The following is an 18,728-nucleotide window of genomic DNA, read 5'->3' as shown; positions in this document are numbered from 1 at the left end:
GAAAAATTTTCCTAATTGACAACAAAAATACAATTTACATTAAGTAGTATAAATGGCTCTTACTACTGAAATTTAAGAGTTACAAGACCACATTTCTCCCCTAGTAGTTTGGCAAATGTAGAAAAGCTTGGCTGTACACATCATATTGGTGAGAACAAGCGGGTGCAGGCCTCCTATGCTGTTGCCAGGAGTGCAAGTTGAAGTGGCCTTTTTAGGAGACAATTTGACAATGTTTATCAGAGCTTTAAGTGCACATAGCTTTTGACCTGGCAATACTGCTTCTGGAAATGTACCCAACAAGAATGTATGCTAACCTAGAACAATTTTCCTGGAAAAATATATTGCCTTCATCAGACCCACGTTGCTTTGACAACCAAAGCCCCAAGTGGTAAAATGGCATTGCCTTGGGGAAGAAATAGAGGGAAATGCAGAGCACAAGGACGATGTCCTTGGTTTCAAACCAGCTAGGTCGCTGGTCAAGCTGAGCTGGAGTCTAGAGCAAATATGCAGTTTGTGAACTGAATTCCATACAGAGAGCTGGTCTAGAAGTTACTTGGGACACTGTATTTCCTTTTTCTTTTTCTTTTTCTTTTTTTGAGACGGAGTCTCGCTCTGTTGCCCAGGCTGGAGTGCAGTGGCATAATCTCAGCTCACTGCAAGCTCTGCCTCCTGGGTTCACGCCATTCTCCTGCCTCAGCCTCCCGGGTAGCTGGGACTACAGGTGTCCGCCACCATGCCCAGCTAATTTTTTGTATTTTTAGTAGAGACAGGGTTTCACCATGTTAGCCAGGATGGTCTCGATCTCCTGACCTCGTGATCCGCCCGCCTTGGCCTCCCAAAGTGCTGGGATTACAGGGTACACTGTATTTCCATATAGAGGGAGGGGATCCCTATCACACTGAATCCTCTTGGAAACAGTGGCGTTTGTGACACTCTAGGATTCTTCCTTTATGTTTTACTCTTTCCCCTTTGAGCCCCATGTTCCCTGCTCCTCCTGGATGATGTGGCCTTCACTCCCTCTTGGGACCATGGCTTCCTTCATATATGGCAGGCAGTTCTCCAAGCACACTCCCACCCCTCCAGTCCTCTGTACGCTTCCATCCTCAGCAAGATGCTGGGCCCTGTTAGTCCTATACCAAGGTAGCTGCTCCACTCCCTCCCGCTCGAGAATTCTTAGGCCCTTGCATCCTCTTGCCCAGGAGTGTTTTCCTTTTTAGTTCACATTCATCTCAGCCAGATACAAATGGGAGCTGCAAACACCTGGAATGAAGCCACACTGTTGATAAGTCCATTAAATCCTAAGGCCCCCAAGAGGTCCAGGGAGGCTCTTGCTTCACCAACTTCTCCTCGAATGTTGCCTCTTCTCAACTTTTTAAAAATGCCTTAATATTATTGTTAATGAGCAATTCATTTACATGATTCAAAAGTCAATACTGTAAGTAATGTGTACCTGAGAAGTCTTAGTTCCACCTCTCTCATTTTATTCATTTTCTGTTCTAATGGTTCTTGATATGAATGTGTGTGTGTATACATACAAATAAAAGTAAGTCATAACACAGATTGTGCTAAATTTTATCCCCCTTTCTTACCCCCAGAATGTTTGAATATGATATAAACTATACTCCACCTCGGTTTTTTGCACTTAAAAATATCTGGTCATATATATTTTTAAAATTTTAATTGTGGTAAATACACAGAACATAAAATTTACCAAATTAATCATTTTTAAAGGTATAGCTCGGTGGTATTACATCCATCCACGTGGTTGTGCAACCATCGTCACCATTTGTCTTCGTAACTCTTCCATCTTGCAAAACTGAAACTCTGTACCCATTAAACAACAACTCCACATGTTCTCCTCCCCACAACCCCTGGCAACCACCATTTACTTTCTATCTCTATCAATTTGACTCCTGTAAGTACATAGATAAGTAGGATCATACAGTATTTGTCTTTTTGCGATTGGCTTATCATAAAGTACTTGAGACTCATCCATGTTACAGCACCTGTCAGAATTTCCTTCCTTTTTAAGGTTGAATATTCTGTTGTATGTATAAGGCCACACTTTCTTTATCCATTCATCTATCAGTAGATATTTGGGTTGCTTCCACCTCTTGGCTATTATGAATAATGCTGATATAAACATGGGTACACGAATATTTCTGAAACCTTTCTTTGAGTTCTTTTGGATATCTACTCAGAAGTAGAATTGTTGGCTTATATGATAAATCTTTTTTAAATGTTTTGAAGAACCTCCACACTGTTTTCCATAGTGGTGGCTGTATCATTTTATATTCCTGCCAATGGCGCACAAGTTTTAAAAAATAGCACTAGTTATTTTCTGGATTTTTTGTTTGGTTTGTTTCATTTTTGATAGTAGCCATCCTAATGGGTGTGAGGTTTCATTGTGGGTTTGATTTGCGTTTCTCTAGAGATGGCTGATATTAAGAATCTTTTCATGTGCTTGTTCACCATTTTGTCCTTAGCCTTTGCCTGTTACAGACCTGGAATAACTTGCCAGCTTCAGCAGTAACAGAAACATTTGGGCCCCCTTCTTTAGTCCACATGTCTATTTGTAGTAGGGGAATATACCAGTAATATTTCATTTCCTACTTCTTTCTGCTAAATGTGTAAAATCTTCATCTGCTTCTGAGGTTAGTTCTTGCCATTTCTACAAGCTGTAAAGACACCGCTGAATCATGGTGTCTTTACTACCTTAACTCTCTTTACTTTCTGTCTGACACGCTCCTCCAGATTCTGCATTATGTGGGTACCCTAGAGAGGGAAAGACAAGTCAGTAAGTTCTGGGTCTCCTGAAGACATCCATTGTTTAAACAAACCCTGTCAATGAAAGCTTCGCTAATCAGGCCTATATCTTTTGTTATCCTTCTGCTTCTCCTCTTCCAGGCTTCACCTGCATCTTCCACTGGAGGTTTATTGGATATTCCCTTGTAGATGATCAATACTTCCACTTTTGCCAACTCTTGCATTCTGAAACTACCTAATCGGGCTCCAGATAATTTGTGCTAATCTTTTCTATCTTCCTTTCCCAACATCCCTAAATCAGTGGTTCTCAACTTTGGCTGTAGGTTGGCATTGGCTGGGTAGATTTTTTAAAAGACTGATGGCTAGGCCTCACCCCCAGAGGCTTTTACTTAATTGATTTAATTGTAGCCGGAGCATGGGGATTCTAATGTGCAGCCAGTGTTGAGAACTACTGACCTAAATTTTTGGAAAAATTAATCTTATTAATGAATGTTATTAATAAATCTTGTTCACTCTCTATTATAACTTAAAAGGCTTGTCTCAACAGTATCCTAGATTGAGCTATCTCTGGGGTAATCACCACAGTTAGTTCGCTAAGGTTTTATCCTCTGTTAATTATTGTTTGCACTTCAGGCTCTCTGATCCAATCACAAATCCCCTTTCCTTATTACAGCTGTGAAAGCAATGTGTCTCTCTTTTTACCCTTCATATTTCTCTAGCCTATCAGGAACAGGGTAGAAGAAAATATCTTTCCTACTTCACCCTCAAACGCCTTCTACAAGCAGGACATGTTGGCAAATATTTGGTTCAAGCCTTGTTGGAAAACCTTTGGAGGCTGATTTCTGTAATTCTCGAATTCTACTAAAAATTATCTGAAGATATGCCAGCTGGTGAATGCTTTGTTAAAGATACATATGCAGCTGGAGAGGCAAGATAATTATGAGACTAGCAGCAAAATGAGTAGAAACAATGGTGGAGAAGATTGGCAATTTAAAATGCGTAGAAACTACGTCAATTTATCTCTCTTTGGAAACTTCAGAACCCTTTGCTCTTAGGACAACTTACGGAATCACTCTCATTATGTACCACTTCTAGAATCTGTGACTGGTGGAATTCTCATTCCTTAAACTCAAGGTGCTAGTGAAAGTCATCCAATTATTCTACTATGAAGACGTAAATATAGTAAACATTTTCCCTTGATAACAGTTAGGGTTTGTGTAGATCTGCTTAGGAGAAATATATTTCCTCCAGTGACTTCAATCTGTAGTCCTATGAGCTGCTTGGTGAAAATTGTCTTAAGTTCCAACAGTGGGACTGCTTCATGTTGTTTGGATCATACAAAGACAGGAGGTGTGGTAACAGACAAGCCTCTAAGCAAGAAGTCATAGGGCTAGACCTTATCAAGGAGTCAGAAGTCAACACGATTTGGTATAAACTGCAATTATTCAAGTGCAATTAACCTGCTATAACTGGAGCCCTTCAACTTCCTGGAAGGAGCAAAGGACTATCATAACCTGCCTAGTTCACAGACCCTGCCATGCCTTTGTGAGGCTTTTCTTAGTGCCCTAAACTGTTAGTTACCTAACCTTATCAGTTTACTGTTTAACTCTTCATAGTAGAATAATTGGATGACTTCCAACAACATATTGAGTAGTTTTCCAAGAATCCCGTTGATAAGTTTATCCACTGACGTCCACCTGCCAGCCTTCCTGTCTACTCATGAATTGATCATCACTATGCCTAATGGACCACCCCAACTCTGCAGGTTAGATACACCCAAGAGCTTACCTGTGTGGCCCCAGACATTGAGTTCCTGCCTCCAACTGGGCTTCTTCCCAGAACATATCACTGTGTGTTGTTCCTCAGTACCTACATCATTGTAATGAGTCAGCCTGGTCTCAGGCCCCAGCCTTGCCTGGCCTCATCCTACCATAGGTCTACAAGCTCATGCCTGACTTCAGTGGTGGTAAAGATCATCAGTGTGGAGCAAGACTTTAGAGTTCAGGTTCAAATTATGCTCTGCTACCTGCTAACAGTGAGGCTTTTCCAAGCCTCATTTTCCTCAGGCACAAAAATTGAGAATGAACAGTAATTACCTCATGGAATTGCTATGAGGTTTAAATGAAACAGTCCATGGAAAGCACTTAGCGCAATGCCTAACATATTGTAAGTGCTCAATAAATACAATACATATTATCTGCATTATTTCAGTTGCAAGAAACATAAACCAACTCGGTTTAGTTCAAGAAACAGTGGGGCTTGCTGAAAGGCTACAGAGAAATTTCACAGAAGCCAGTTTCTATGTAGTAAGGACAGATGGATGTCCAGGAAATGGGAAGTCACAGACAACCACTCCCTGACTCTCTGATTCTGACTCTGTCTGTCTGTCATTTCTGCTTCTTGCTGCCTGTTGACTTCTCTCTACTGATTCTCTGAGTACCTTTTTTCTCAGCTTATTCACATCCTGTGGTAGACTGCTAGTTGTTCTCCAATATCCATTCTTTTTTTCTTCCTTTAACAATAGAGCCCTTTTGTTTAGTTGGACACATGGCCTCCTTGGTAAACATTACATTTTCTGGACTCCCTTGCAGCTAGGTGTGGCCACTCAATCAAGTTCCGGATTCGTGTACACGTGGTGTATGTAACTTTGTTATGCAGCCTCGTTTCTGCGTCCGTTTGACTGCAACATTAGTAGTAAGCTATTTTGGACTGTGCCACCCTAACAATGAGTAGGCCAGAAGCCTAGGTTCCCAGCAATGGGAAGTTGCTATCTCAAGTCTGGGTTTGAGAAAAACAATATCTCCTACCTTTTTTGAGGCATTTTATTTTGTCTTTAGTACAGTGGTTGAATCTGTGTCCTAACAGATGAATCATTTACTCTCAGGGGCTTGGGTAGCTTTGCCCTCTCTTGGCTCCAAATCAATATCACAAACATTCATCATTGTCCAACTGACCCAAACATTTAGTTTTCATTTCCAAATTCTGATGAGAAGGAATCTGATTGGCCAAGCTCAGGTCAAGTATCTAGCCTGGTCTAATCATCTATAACTGAAAATAACTGGGGCTTTGGGGTTGAGTAGGGAGGAGGCAAGTCACGTGGTGCAGAGAGCTGTACCAGCCAAAGACTATCAGTGTCATAGGTTCACTGATAGTAGGATATAGAAGGGATAATCATTACTGGCTTGCCTAAACCCATGAGGTGTTATATTATACAATACATAGAAAATAAGCTTTTGTTAATTTTTTTTTTAAAGCTTCTAACATATGTTGTGGATCAGTACATATTCTAGGCAAACCCCCAGAACCCTCTACTTCTGTAGGACTACCTAATAGTCACTGAATAAAATGAACATCCTGCACAGATAAAGATCCTGAATCATCAAAATATGCTTCAAATGTGTTTATTTACTGAGTTGACAAAGCCTAAAAAGTGTACTTATAGAATTTTACAGACATGCCTAGCCCAATATTTTATCTAAATTAATCAGAAAACTCAACTTATTCAGTTACTTTATACTCTGCAAACTTAAGTTACCCAAGATGTTATCTGTGAAGTTGTTTAGCTATGACATTGTCAAAACCTTTTTATGATATGTAACTAAACTGGTTGCAATTTGTACATTTTAATTCCATAATTTCATACTTAGGTTTAAGTGTCATACTTAAACTACAGATCAATATCAAGGAATAATGTGAGATTATTGGAGATACAGTCTCTGAGATGTTCCTTGTCAGTGAAGCCATTTGATTTCTACCAAGCCTATACAGCAGCTTTTCCAAAGGTGTGTTCTGCAAACCACTGGTCCTCATAGATATTCCAGGACAAAAGGAATTCCATTGTAAAATAAATTTGGAAAAGATGCTACAAGTTATATTTCCCTGCAAGTGATGCAAGTATATGCTGCAAGTTATGTTTCCCTGTTAGAGTCTCATAATGCTATGTGTAACGAAAACTCTGAGACGTCCAGCTGAACCAAAACATGTGACATTTGTTGAATATTGTTTAATCCCATTTTTCCTCAAAATTTTACACCTTGGAAAATGCTGTGTACATGTGTGTACTGCAACAGGCAGGGCAAATGCAACAGTGAGGCCATGGGCAGAATTTTAAGAAACAGAGGCCAAAGTAGCTTAAGCAGGGATGAAGTTGCTCAAGAAAGACAAACTTTTAAGCCATAAAGGACTGTATACATGTCTAAATAGAGCTAAAAAGTGTGAAGAGACATGTATTTTAATTCACCACCAGGGTTATGGCCCTGCCTAAAAACACAGACATTTGTCTAATACTTTATCATTTACAGGGCAACTATAGATGTATATAAATTACACTTAATCCTCATATTAACCCCATGATATGAAGTGTTATTCTATTTTTTAAAGGAGAGAGGTAAATGTTAGAGTGGTTAGGGACTGGGCCTAGGACATGAGGACACACAGCAAGGAAAAGATAAAGGTGAGATTACCCTACAAAAGAAAGGCTGTCTTTAAGTTTGGAGAGGTTCAATACACCATAGATCGTTGACCACTCTAAACTATTGTCAGTAGAAAAACTCCTTGGCCTTAGATTTCACCAAACCTATTTGCTTGCAACACATTTGTTTAAGGTTACTTTTCCCACATTAATTTTCTATCAACTTTCTAGGGAACATACTTTTAAAATGGTTGCTCTGGATCATTGATTTCTTACTGGCCAAAGACAAGAATGATCATGGCCAAGAACTTCCCATAAATCATGGTCTATTAGTCAGACATTCCTGGAACTGGATTAAGGTTTACCTTTGTGGTTTATATAAAGAACACCCTTGCCAAGTAATTAATATGCCCTGATCTCCTTCCCCACTGCAATTTGCCCAAATTACTCGGGTGTGACTTAGCTTATAGAGGTTTTTCTCTTGTGTGTGGTTTCCAAGAATGGAGCCAGGTTGGTGCCTGTGCCACGGGTTGCTTAAAACATTTGGAATCTTATTTACCTTCTGGAAAATAAATGGGAAGTATGGGTCAAACTTTAAAAATGAATACTCCAGATGAAAAGAAACTGATAACCATACCCAGATGTTAATTTAGTGAATGCATCTCATGTGATGCCATGGCAATGGCAAATTCCAGTGTTTGGTGGACCGGTGTGGGGAATGTTTAAAGTCTTTCTGACTCCAGTTAAAAGCCAAGAGTCGTTTGTTGGGAAAGTCTTGCTTCTTTTGGTTGCCACTTTTAAGTAGACCAATCTCCAGCCAGTCTATAGAAGTCATTACAAACACATCAAAGGATTACTCCAGGAAGGGTACCTAAGAGCATATTGTAAAAATGCAAACACACAAAGACATACAAGCTACGATCTTCACCTTAAAGGCATTTTTGGAGAGAAAAGTTGATGTCATTTAATTGATTTTGATTTAAACTTTTCTCTAATGCATTTTCATTCTGGGTGACTAACTGAAGAAAAGAGGGGCAACATTGAGGGAATATTTACATTCTCAATCTCTTAAATGTTTTAAAATTAAAATCCACAGTTCCATTATTTCCTCTGTTCTTTTTATATTTTCTCTCCCATTCATAGTTGACACAGATAGTATGGCATATTATTAAGTCCAGCTTCTGTGAGCCTCAGTTTTCTCACACCTAAAATGAGAGGATTGGACCAGAAATTGTTTAAGATTTCCTTGGATCTATGATTTTAGTGTAGTTCCTGGCCATGGTAGATACTGGATAAATAATTGTTGAATAATTCTGTATACTTAATCACATATTTTGACCTCTACCAAATACAATAGTTCTGCTATCTGGCAGACCCAGGTTAATACCTTGGCTCCACCATTTATTAGTTCTGTGAACTTGAGCAAATTACCCTTCCTAAGGCTTTTTGGCCGTGTCTATTATATGGAAAAAAAGTGCTCACCTCATTAGGTTAGTAGAGGAAGAGATGAATTGGCCTCCACAACCCTCAGGGTAATGTCTTTGATACGGCAAGCATGCAACAAATAGTTGCTGGTATTACCGTATCAATAGATACTTATAAGAAATAAGTATCAGTAACAACAGGTCCATGGGAATTTCCACAGACAGGAATTTCCACAGAGCTAGAACCATTCTCTTTATAGGTTCTTGTCTGCCTCAGATGGCATCCATTACGGTAGGGAATGTGTCCATAGTGAGAAAGTTTTGCTATCTCCGTGCTCCTAGTTCCTAGAAAATCACTTGCCTCATTGTGAATGTTCCTCATCTCCACCCCACCTTCTCCATCTCTACCCCACAGTATCTGCCCTACCATCATCTGACTGACTCCTGTACATTCCATTCTTGCCAGCTTTGTAACTTGCCCTTTCCTGTTCAGGGCACTTTCCTGACCATGGCACACTGCCTACGCTCTGTCCCTCTTCTCAGGCTCTCCCAGTGAATGTGAGTTGCTTGACCATTTTGATTTTGACCATTTTATTCACCACTCCATCCCAAGAACCTAAGCACATAACAGGTGACCAACAAATATTTGCTGAATAAACAAATAAGGTATTCATTGCTGTTCCTGCTTTTAAGACAACTTGGTTTCAGATGAATGCTTCAGAATACTAAGATAGCCAAGTCTCAGGTCTTCTCAGTGTTAGATAAGTTCCAGGATGTGGATTATCTAAAGACTACGTGGTGAACTCTATAGCACCCTTCATGCTTATGTTTGAAAATGGTTGCTGTTTTAGGAATTCAAAAGATGAAGCTACATTTTAAATTATGACTCAGAAAGAAGTGGTCAGGTTTTTCATTTCTCCGTAATTTTCTACACCCTTTATCAGATATGGCACATCAGTAGTCCTCTCCAACTAATGCATAGCCTATCTCTTTTTTACAATGTCATCAAAGAACTAGAGGTTGGATAAACATTTGAATTTCAATGGCTTGCTTCTTGCATTGTAAAGTGACCACTTAGGTGCAACTTAAGATTATTCTGTACCATTTATAAACCAACAAGGTGATGAAATGTCCTGAGGCTGCAAAAAGTAGCTGAGAGTAAACTGCAAGACTGATCTATTTTAAAATACAGGGTCTTCCTTCCCTTTGACAAGGAGAAGAAATGTCATCTCTCTGTAAATCTGGCTCTTATGGTTGTTAAAATTGATGCGGGGATGACCACCATATTTATTTCATTAAAATCACCTGAAACTTCTTTTAATATCTGTGTCTAAAAGAGTTTCATTCTTTGGAGATTACATTATGAGGTAAATTTATTTGAAAGCTAATTCCAAAAGAACACATTTTGGCTTGGCTCATCTTCAATGTAATAAATAACCTAAAAAGAATCACTAATGTCATATTTTCAGATGTTATCAAAATATGTAATATATAAGTAGAATTTTTCAAAACTACTATAAGTGGTCAAGAAAATGTTTATGCAGTGCTCAAATTTAATTTAAGCTAGAGGTCTATGCAACAGTCTGAATGGTATTGTGAATTTAGAAATAACAGTAGAGATCTTGTCCAGTAACAATGACTTAATTTATTCACTCTTTGGTGAGTGGCTACTTTGTGCTCATTGCCTTGTGCTCATTGCCTTGTGCTCATGATGTACAATTCATTCATTTATTTATAAGTGCTTTAAAAAAATGCCTTGAATATAGATGTGCCAGGCACAATTCCAGATGCTGCTGATGAACAAGTCATACATGATCCCTGCCACTAAGTAGCTTACATTACATGATGGAGGGAGTTGTAAAATATAGACATACAAGAAACATGTGCTTCAGTCTAATCTTCTTCAAAGAGCAACCCTAAGGTAAATAGCAAACTTTTCAACAAAAATTATGAAAGCAGAAGTCAATGGAATGATATTTTTAAGTGCTAACAGAAAAAAACCTGCTAGTCTAGAATTCTGTATTCTAAAATAATTTTCAAAAATTATAGTAAACCAGACATTTTCAGTCAATTAAAAGTTGAGCAAAGCTGTCATTAGCAGACCTGCAATATAAGAATTACTGAAGTAAGTTCTCTGGGTTGAAAGAATAATTTTTAATTATCCCAGATAATTCCTGTTTGTAAGATACACATTAAATATAAGGACGCAGATAGGGTGAAAGTCAAAGGATGGTAAATGTATCATGCAAACACTAACCAAAGGAAAGCTGGCACAGCTATGTTACAAACAGACAAAGTATACTTTAAGACAAAAAATATAATCCCAGCACTTTGGGAGGCCGAGGTGGCCAGATCATGAGGTCAGGAGATCGAGACCACGGTGAAACCCCGTCTCTACTAAAAATACAAAAAAAATTAGCCAGGCGTGGTGGCGGGCGCCTGTAGTCCCAGCTACTCGGAGAGGCTGAGGCAGGAGAATGGCGTGAACCCGGGAGGCGGAGCTTGCAGTGAGCCGAGATTGCGCCACTGCACTCCAGCCTGGGCGACAGAGCGAGACTCCGTCTCAAAAAAAAAAAAAAAAAAAAGACAAAAAATAATACTAGACATATAAAGAGTGACATTTCATGATAAAAAGGGTCAATTCGGCAGGAAAACACAATTCTAAATGTAAACGCATCTAATAATATATCTTTAAAATATATAAAACAAAAATTGTTTAAACCAGAAAACTTCACAATCATACATGTAGATTTAAAAATACCTCTCTGTAACTGATAACATAAGAAGACAAAAAGGCAGTATCCCAAAACAGCAGCATATATTCTTTTTTAATCAGACCTGGCAAAACTCCAAAATTATATCAGCCTTAGATGATGAGAGGGCACTTTGACTAAAGTATTGATATTAAACCAAAATATAGTCACCTGAAAATTGAATTATGATAATATATTCTGGGAGTAATATAGGCACTATGTTAAGCCTAGGGAAATCCATAAAAATGAGGTGCAGCCTTTTCCTTCAATGAACTCATACTTTAATAATAATGATAACCAGGGTTTACACAGCACTTTTTGTGTGTGAGGAACTATTTCAAATGCTTTATTTGTATTAATTCCCCCAAGAACCCAGTAAGGTGAGTTATTATCTCCCATTTTACAGACGACAAAACCGAGGCACTGAGAAGCCTATCACTTTATCAAAGGTCAACCCAGCTAATAAATGCTAGAGCTGGGATTTGAACCCAGGGTTCTGGCGCTATCCCATGTTCTTATTTCCTTTAGCCCTCTTTGAGAGCGTGCACTTCTTTTCTTACTAGGATTTAGGGTTGGATAGAAGTACTTTGGGAAGTGTATCTGGTGAGTGGGCTGGAGCCCTCTCTGGGCCGCAAAACAAAACAAAACAAAACAAAAACAAAAAAGCCCTCCGATCTGTCTTTTAATTGCTTCTCTTCGTTTTTTTCTCTCCGATTTCTCATCACTCCAACTAGCCCAGGAAGAAGGCGGCGGCGGCCTGCGAGGAGCCCAGCTCGGGCAACGGAACTGCCCGCGCCGGGCCCAGGAAGCGCGGCGGCCTGGCGGGCAGGAAGGGCCAGCGGCCCGAGCGCTGCAGTAGCCGCCGCGGCTGCGACTGCAGTAGTGACTAGGACCGCGTGGAGCTCAGACCCCTGCGGGGAGCGCGCGGGGCGCCAAGGAGCGCGTCAAACTTAAAGGGTCAAAGTGCAATGGGTAGTTTTGATTTTGGGGGCAACCAACTGGGACATGATTGGTCGAAAAGAAGTGCCTAAACAGCAAGCTGCTTACCTCAATCTCGGTCAGAATTTGTGGGGTCCCCACAGGTATGGCTGTCTGGCGGGGGTCTGGATACGGACTGTGGTCTCGGGTTCCTGTGCTGCACACAGCCTCCTCATCACCATGGAAGGGAAGCTGTGCGGTTGGGGTCAAAACGAGAAGGGGCAGCTGGGACATGGCGACACCAAGAGAGTAGAGGCCCCCAGACTCATCGAGGGTCTCTGCCATGAAGTGATCATGTCTGCAGCATGTGGGTGGAACCACACCTTGGCCTTGATGGAAACCGTCTCTGTGTTTGCGTTTGGGGAGAACAAGATGGGGCAGCTGGGCCTTGCCAACCAGACAGACGCTGTGCAGCCCCACGCAGATAATGTATAACGGCCAGCCAATTACCAAAATGGCCTGTGGGGCTGAATTCAGTATGATAATGACTGAAAAGGAAACCTCTATTCCTTTGGGTGCCCTGAGTATGGTCAGCTGGGACACAACTCGGGTGGGAAGTTCATCTTCGGCGCACAGCGGATAGAGTACGACTGCGAACTGGTCCCCCCGCGACTGGCCATATTCATTGAGAAGATGAAAGACAGACAGATTCTGCCTGTACCAAACGTGGTTGTGGGAGACGTGGCCTGTGGTGTGGTGCTAACCACACGTGGTCCTGGACTCCCAGAAGCGAGTCTTCTCCTGGGGCTTCGGTGGCTATGGCCGGCTCGGCCACGCAGAGCAGAAGGACGAGATGGTCCGCCGCCTGGTGAAGCTGTTTGACTTCCCTGGGCGCGGGGCGTCGCAGATCTATGCTGGTTACACCTGCTCCTTGGCCGTCGGTGAAGTGGGTGGTCTGTTTTTCTGGGGGGCCGCCAACACCTCCCGTGAATCTGCCATGTACCCGAAAGCAGTGCAGGACCTCTGTGGCTGGAGAATCCAGAGCCTGGCTTGTGGGAAGAGCAGTATCATTGTGGCCGCCGACGAGAGGACCATCAGCTGGGGCCCATCACCAATCGGGGAACTGGGCTAGGGGGACCACAAGCCCAAGTCTTCCACTGCAGCCCAGGAGGTGAAGACTCTGCATCCACAGTTTTCATTTTCTCAGAGAAGGTCGCCATGGGCTACTCAGACTCTTTGGTGATAGCAAGAGACGAAAGTGAGACCGAGAAAGAGAAGATCAAGAAACTGCCAGAATATAACCCCGAACCCTCCCATGCTTCCGGAGACTCCTCCGACTCCATACCTCTGGCGGCAGCTGTCATTTCCATGTGCACTGGGACTTCCAGAAGTCAAATGAGGAATTTAAAAAAGCGAAAGTTGATCAAAGGTGCATTTTTGTTTAGACTCCTTGAGGTTCCGTTTTACAAGTGATCCAATGTTAACCACCTTTTTTTCTGCATGCTTTCCAAAGTACATTTTCCCCCTTAATGTCGAATTAAAATACTTGCTCATAGTTGACTTACCATTCCTACAAAAGAGGCAGAAACTGAACAATCTAGGATTTTTAAGTTTTTTGTTTTTTCCTCTCCTGAATACACTCCCTAAAACACCCCCTTTCCAGTTATAATTAGCATCCGTGATCCAAGCAGATGCTGCATGGAAGAGGAATCGCCATTTACTCAGAAAAAAATAGTCCTTTACAGGAACCCACAGCAGCTAGGCAGAGTCAGTCCCTGCCGGCCCGCCTCCATCCAAAATCATGCTCGCCTGCTTCGGAAGCATAGGGGACACTACTTTCCCGCTTTTTCTTGCAGATCCGCCTAGGCCGGCGTCGGTTCTGATTCTCCCCTTGGCGGCCTGTACTCCCACAGCCTTCTGGCTGCAACATTAGAGAATCTGCCCTGGCCCCCCTGGTGGGGGATAGGGGGTCTGTGTTTAGCCATTTATATCTACCTCAGCTGTTAAAGAAGTCCAAATGAAAATCAGGTGGTGGTGGAACCATGGGGACTTGGGGGTGGGGCAGAGGTGGGAACATTTCTATCAGCTGAGTTGGCGTTGTGGCTTCCCGTGGAGCCCTGGCTGAGCCTTTTTAACACGCACTCGCCAATTAGAGATTGATCAGCCAGCAGTCAAGTGGATTCTCCGGTCCTTGCAAAAAGGATCAGCCCTTTCCATACCAACCTTGATCACCTTGTGCTTTGGTCTCCTTTTCCACCCCGCCTGCATCCTGCCTCGCGCTGGCCGTCCTGTTGCTGAGGCTCGGGGTACCGTTCTGCTGACTCAGCTCCCTTTAGTCATGTTTGGTTGGCTCTGGTACCAAATAGTTGGGATTACTGAAGAGTTCCCTTCCTCGCGTGTCTGCACAGATGCTGTGGCTGCCACCCGTGTCCCCGTCAAGTGCCCGAGCTTGCTGCCGTGTGCGCTGTGCTGAGTGAGTTATGAGGTGCCTTTCCCCGAACGCTTCTCTCGCCTGGACCCAAAAGAGACGACAGCTCTGGCTGGGGCTCTTGGTTTCCAGAGGGTCTGGACTGGTTTGGGCTCTTTAAATTAGATATTTAGTTCAGTGGTGCTTATGGGGGTGATGAGAATAGAACTCAAGCGAGTGTGAGACTTGGGTGGATGGGAAAGTTAAATATTGGTCCCTTCAAGTGTTTTTGTTTTTTGTTTTGTTTTTTTTTTTGCTTTGCTATTGTTACCACTTGTCACTGTCTCCACGTTAAAATGCCAAAAATGATCTAGTTGTTGTTGCTCCACCCCAGTCTCTCCTTACCGTGACTCCTGCCCTTGGAGGCCACATAGCAGTGTCTGTCGCACCAGTCTCAAGGCCCTGTGGGAGGAGACTGGCCTTCATCTCTCTAAGAGTTAGTCTGAGGCCCCTCGCATCTCTTGTTCTGTGTTCAATCAGTAGTCCAGGGGAGAAGCTTCTGCCACTTCAGAGCTTTGCTAAACTAACCTAATTTGTCCAAGTCACCCCAAAACCACCATCTCTGCCTCAGGCTTTTATGCGATAACCTGATCCGTTCCCTGGACAGTTCTCTTTCCTGGAACGCAGCCCAGGCACCTGTGCTTCTGGCACCCTTGAGGTCTCCCTTTGAGTCGTGGTCACCGAGAGGGTTGAGGAAGCAGCACTCGAGGTCCCAGCCTTTGCAGGAGCCGCCCTGGGCGGAGCTGGACTTAGATCTTCCGGTGGCCAGCCCATTCTAGAACCCTAGCCAGGGTCTGGAGCAGGAAAGGGGCCTTCGAAGTGAAGACTGCCTTGTCCCATACCTCCTTTTGGCTTAGACTGAAAAACGAACTTCCTAATGGATTAAATCCTTTAAAACAAGGAGCTGGGAAGAAGGGCGTCGTGCACTCCTAGAGAGAAGTACACAGTTGCCCTGCTGTGAACGTGTTTGGCGCTGACTCCGCAGGCAACTGACTGGTCTCCCAGCTCAGGAAAAAGAATTTGAAAGAGGCTTAGAGTGAAGGGGAATCAAAGAGGAGGTTGTGATTTGGTCGAAGGTGCCTGGTTTAGTGCTGTCATTGTCATATACATACATAAATACATATATATTTCTTGGAGTAAACATTTTAAATAAACGACATCATTGTCTACCAAAAAAAAAAAAAAGTAATTTGGGAAAAGGAGAATGGGGAGATTTTCCCCTCAGGATCCCTTAGGGGCCTCTCTTTGGAGCTTCAAGGAAGCCCAAATTTTCCTATGTAGTCAGTAAAGGAGTAGCCATCTTACCCTCCGCTCTGAGAGCTGATCTGCAGGATGTGGTCTCTGGGTGCAAATTTAACCTCTAAAATAGAGGGGGGTATTCCTGAGCCAGGCATCTGCATACACTGAGTTTAGATGTTTTGTCTTAGATGAAGCAATTGTTCATTCTAGAACCTCAACCCTGTAGCATACAAGGATAGCTAACTAATAAATTTTCCTAAGTGAATTTCTGGGGAGGCTGGCAATTGAATCTTCCTCCTTCCAGAACATCAGTACCACTGGCAGCATTTGCAAAAATCCCAGTAATTAGATTAATTTGCTAAATGCTACTGCAGATTCAAGGAGTATTTTAGACTTGATTTTATTTTGCTGTGTATGCTTTGTTTATTTCTTTATTACTGCCATGGTTTAATTAATTTTTCTCAATTTTACACTGGCCTTTCCTCCAAGGAGTCTGAGAGGTTCCCTCTCAATGAGAGCTTCTTATTCATCTTTGGTTTTTGGCATGGTAATTTTTCTTTATATTTTTGCTGTAGAGTTTCTCAGCCTGGGCACTATAGACATTTTGGGCCATATATCTTTGTCATGGCGGCTGTCCTGTGCATTTTGGAATGCTTGGTGGCATTCTTGGATTTTAACCACCTGATACCAGTAACACCTGCACCTTCAGTTGTGACACCAAAAATGTCTTCAGACAATGTCAAATGAGGAGGGAAGAACCACTGCTTTAGTTCATGGTTCATAATAGGAAGAAAATTAAGTACAGTCATAAAGTCCCAGTTATTAAATTTCTACACCACCAACTCCAGTGCAAATGGCAGACACCTGCAAGCTCCACCCTGGATGATTGTGAGATCTTGACAGCACAAACTTAGCCAGCTTCTAGCCCTGGGCCAGGCATAATGTCTTCAGAAAATATTTATTGAAGGAATTTTTTAAAGTGAATGATTAACACATAAAAATTCTTTCTAATGCCACAAATTTAGGGTAACTGGATGTCAAATAAACCAAATAATGTGACTGGCTTGTTTAATTTTACACTGAATTTGCTGGCTTACATTCATTCATTTGTATATTCATTTATTCTTTGGCTCAGCAGATCTTGCTACATGTGAGCAACCTGGCCTAATGGTTCATGGCATGGGTGCTGGTGCTGTATTACCTGGGTGCAAGCTCTGTTATTGCTACTCATCGGTTTTGTGATCCCAGGCAAGTTTACCGACCTTTTTGTGCCTTAGTTTCCTCATCGGCAAAACAGAGAGGATGCATATGCATTGTACATACCTTAGAGAGTTATTATAAGAATTCAGTAACTTAATATATGTTAAGTGCTTAGACTGTTCTCTGACACCTAGTAAGCCGTATATGTGTTTGCTATTATTAGACCTAGTTGAGAAGGTAAAGAAGGATAAAGTAAAAGATGTGCATCAGAATAGCTCTAATTCGGGGCAGAATATAATACCTGTTGTAAGAGAAGTTCAAGCTAAATATGACAAAGAAGCAAGATCGTAGCCAATGGAGGGATAGAGAAAGCAGAGACAGCCTCATGACAGAGGAGATGTTTGAGTTGGGCTTTGCGCAGGGCATGTGAGGGGGGCATCTGGAGGAGGCAACAATAGAAGCAAAGTTGTGAGGATACATGAAGAGAATTTCTGGTGGTCCTATTGAGCTGGAATTTAGGGAGATGATGAGAAATAGGTCTGATGACACAAGTTAGGGATTGACTGAAGAGTTTTGTAAAGTCTGAAACTTGGTGGGGCTGGGCTGTGGAACGCTGTTTCCTTACTTAGTAGCTATGTCCTAGACATGTTATGAAACCTCTCCAAGCCTCAGATTTCTAACCTTAAAATGGGCAATGTTTACCTCTAGAATTGTTGTGAGGATTAGTAGAAATAATGAAAAGGAAGAGTTTAGTACAATGCCCATACACAGGATTTATCATTATTATTATCCTGAAAGAGCCTGAATTGGGAAAGAAAAAGAGGGAAAAAGCAGAAGTACTTGGATATTTGTCTGTGCTGATTGAACAGAGACAGGTACCTTACAATGCTTTGCCAGTGACAAAACATGGTGGTGATGACTAGAACAAGAAGCCAGATAACACTTATTTGATAAAACAAAGTATGTCAAGTAACTGCCCCATGGCAGGCACTGTGTTGCATCCAGAGGATAAAACAAGTAGGATCTAGTCCATACTTATAAGTGAGAACATGGAGTATTTGACTTTCTGAGTTATTTCACTTAAGATCATGGCATCCAGTTCCATCCATGTTGCTGCAAAAAACCACATGATTTCATTCTTTTTCATGACTAAGTAGTATTCCATGGTGTACGTGTGTGTGTGTGTATATATATGTATGCATATATATATGTACATATATATATCACATTTGCTTTAATTATTCATTTATGGACGCAGGTTAATTTCATGTTTTGCTATGGTAAATAGTGTTGTGCTAAACATATGAGTGCAGGTATCTTTTTGATATAATAATTTTTTCCTTTGGGTAGATACCCAGTAGTGGGATTTCTGGATTAAAGGGTGGTTCTATTTGTAGTGCTTTGAGAAAGCTCCACATTGTTTTCCATAAAGATTGTACGAATTTACATTTCCACCAACAGTGTATAAGCATTCTCTTTTCTCTGCATCCTCACCAACATCTGTTATTTTTTGACTTTTTAATAATAGCCATTCTGACTGGTATAATATA

At 41.7% G+C, this 18,728-nt stretch overlaps 1 pseudogene; it reads left to right on the top strand.

The window, feature by feature from the left end:
• The first annotated feature begins 3,901 nt into the window (after positions 1–3,901).
• Positions 3,902–13,910, top strand: LOC129473346 (protein RCC2-like; annotated as a pseudogene).
• The last annotated feature ends 4,818 nt before the right edge of the window (positions 13,911–18,728 follow it).

This window comes from Symphalangus syndactylus, chromosome 23, assembly GCF_028878055.3.
Source record: "Symphalangus syndactylus isolate Jambi chromosome 23, NHGRI_mSymSyn1-v2.1_pri, whole genome shotgun sequence".
In the NCBI taxonomy this organism is placed as follows: domain Eukaryota; kingdom Metazoa; phylum Chordata; class Mammalia; order Primates; family Hylobatidae; genus Symphalangus; species Symphalangus syndactylus.
This window is presented reverse-complemented; position numbering and strand designations above follow the sequence as displayed.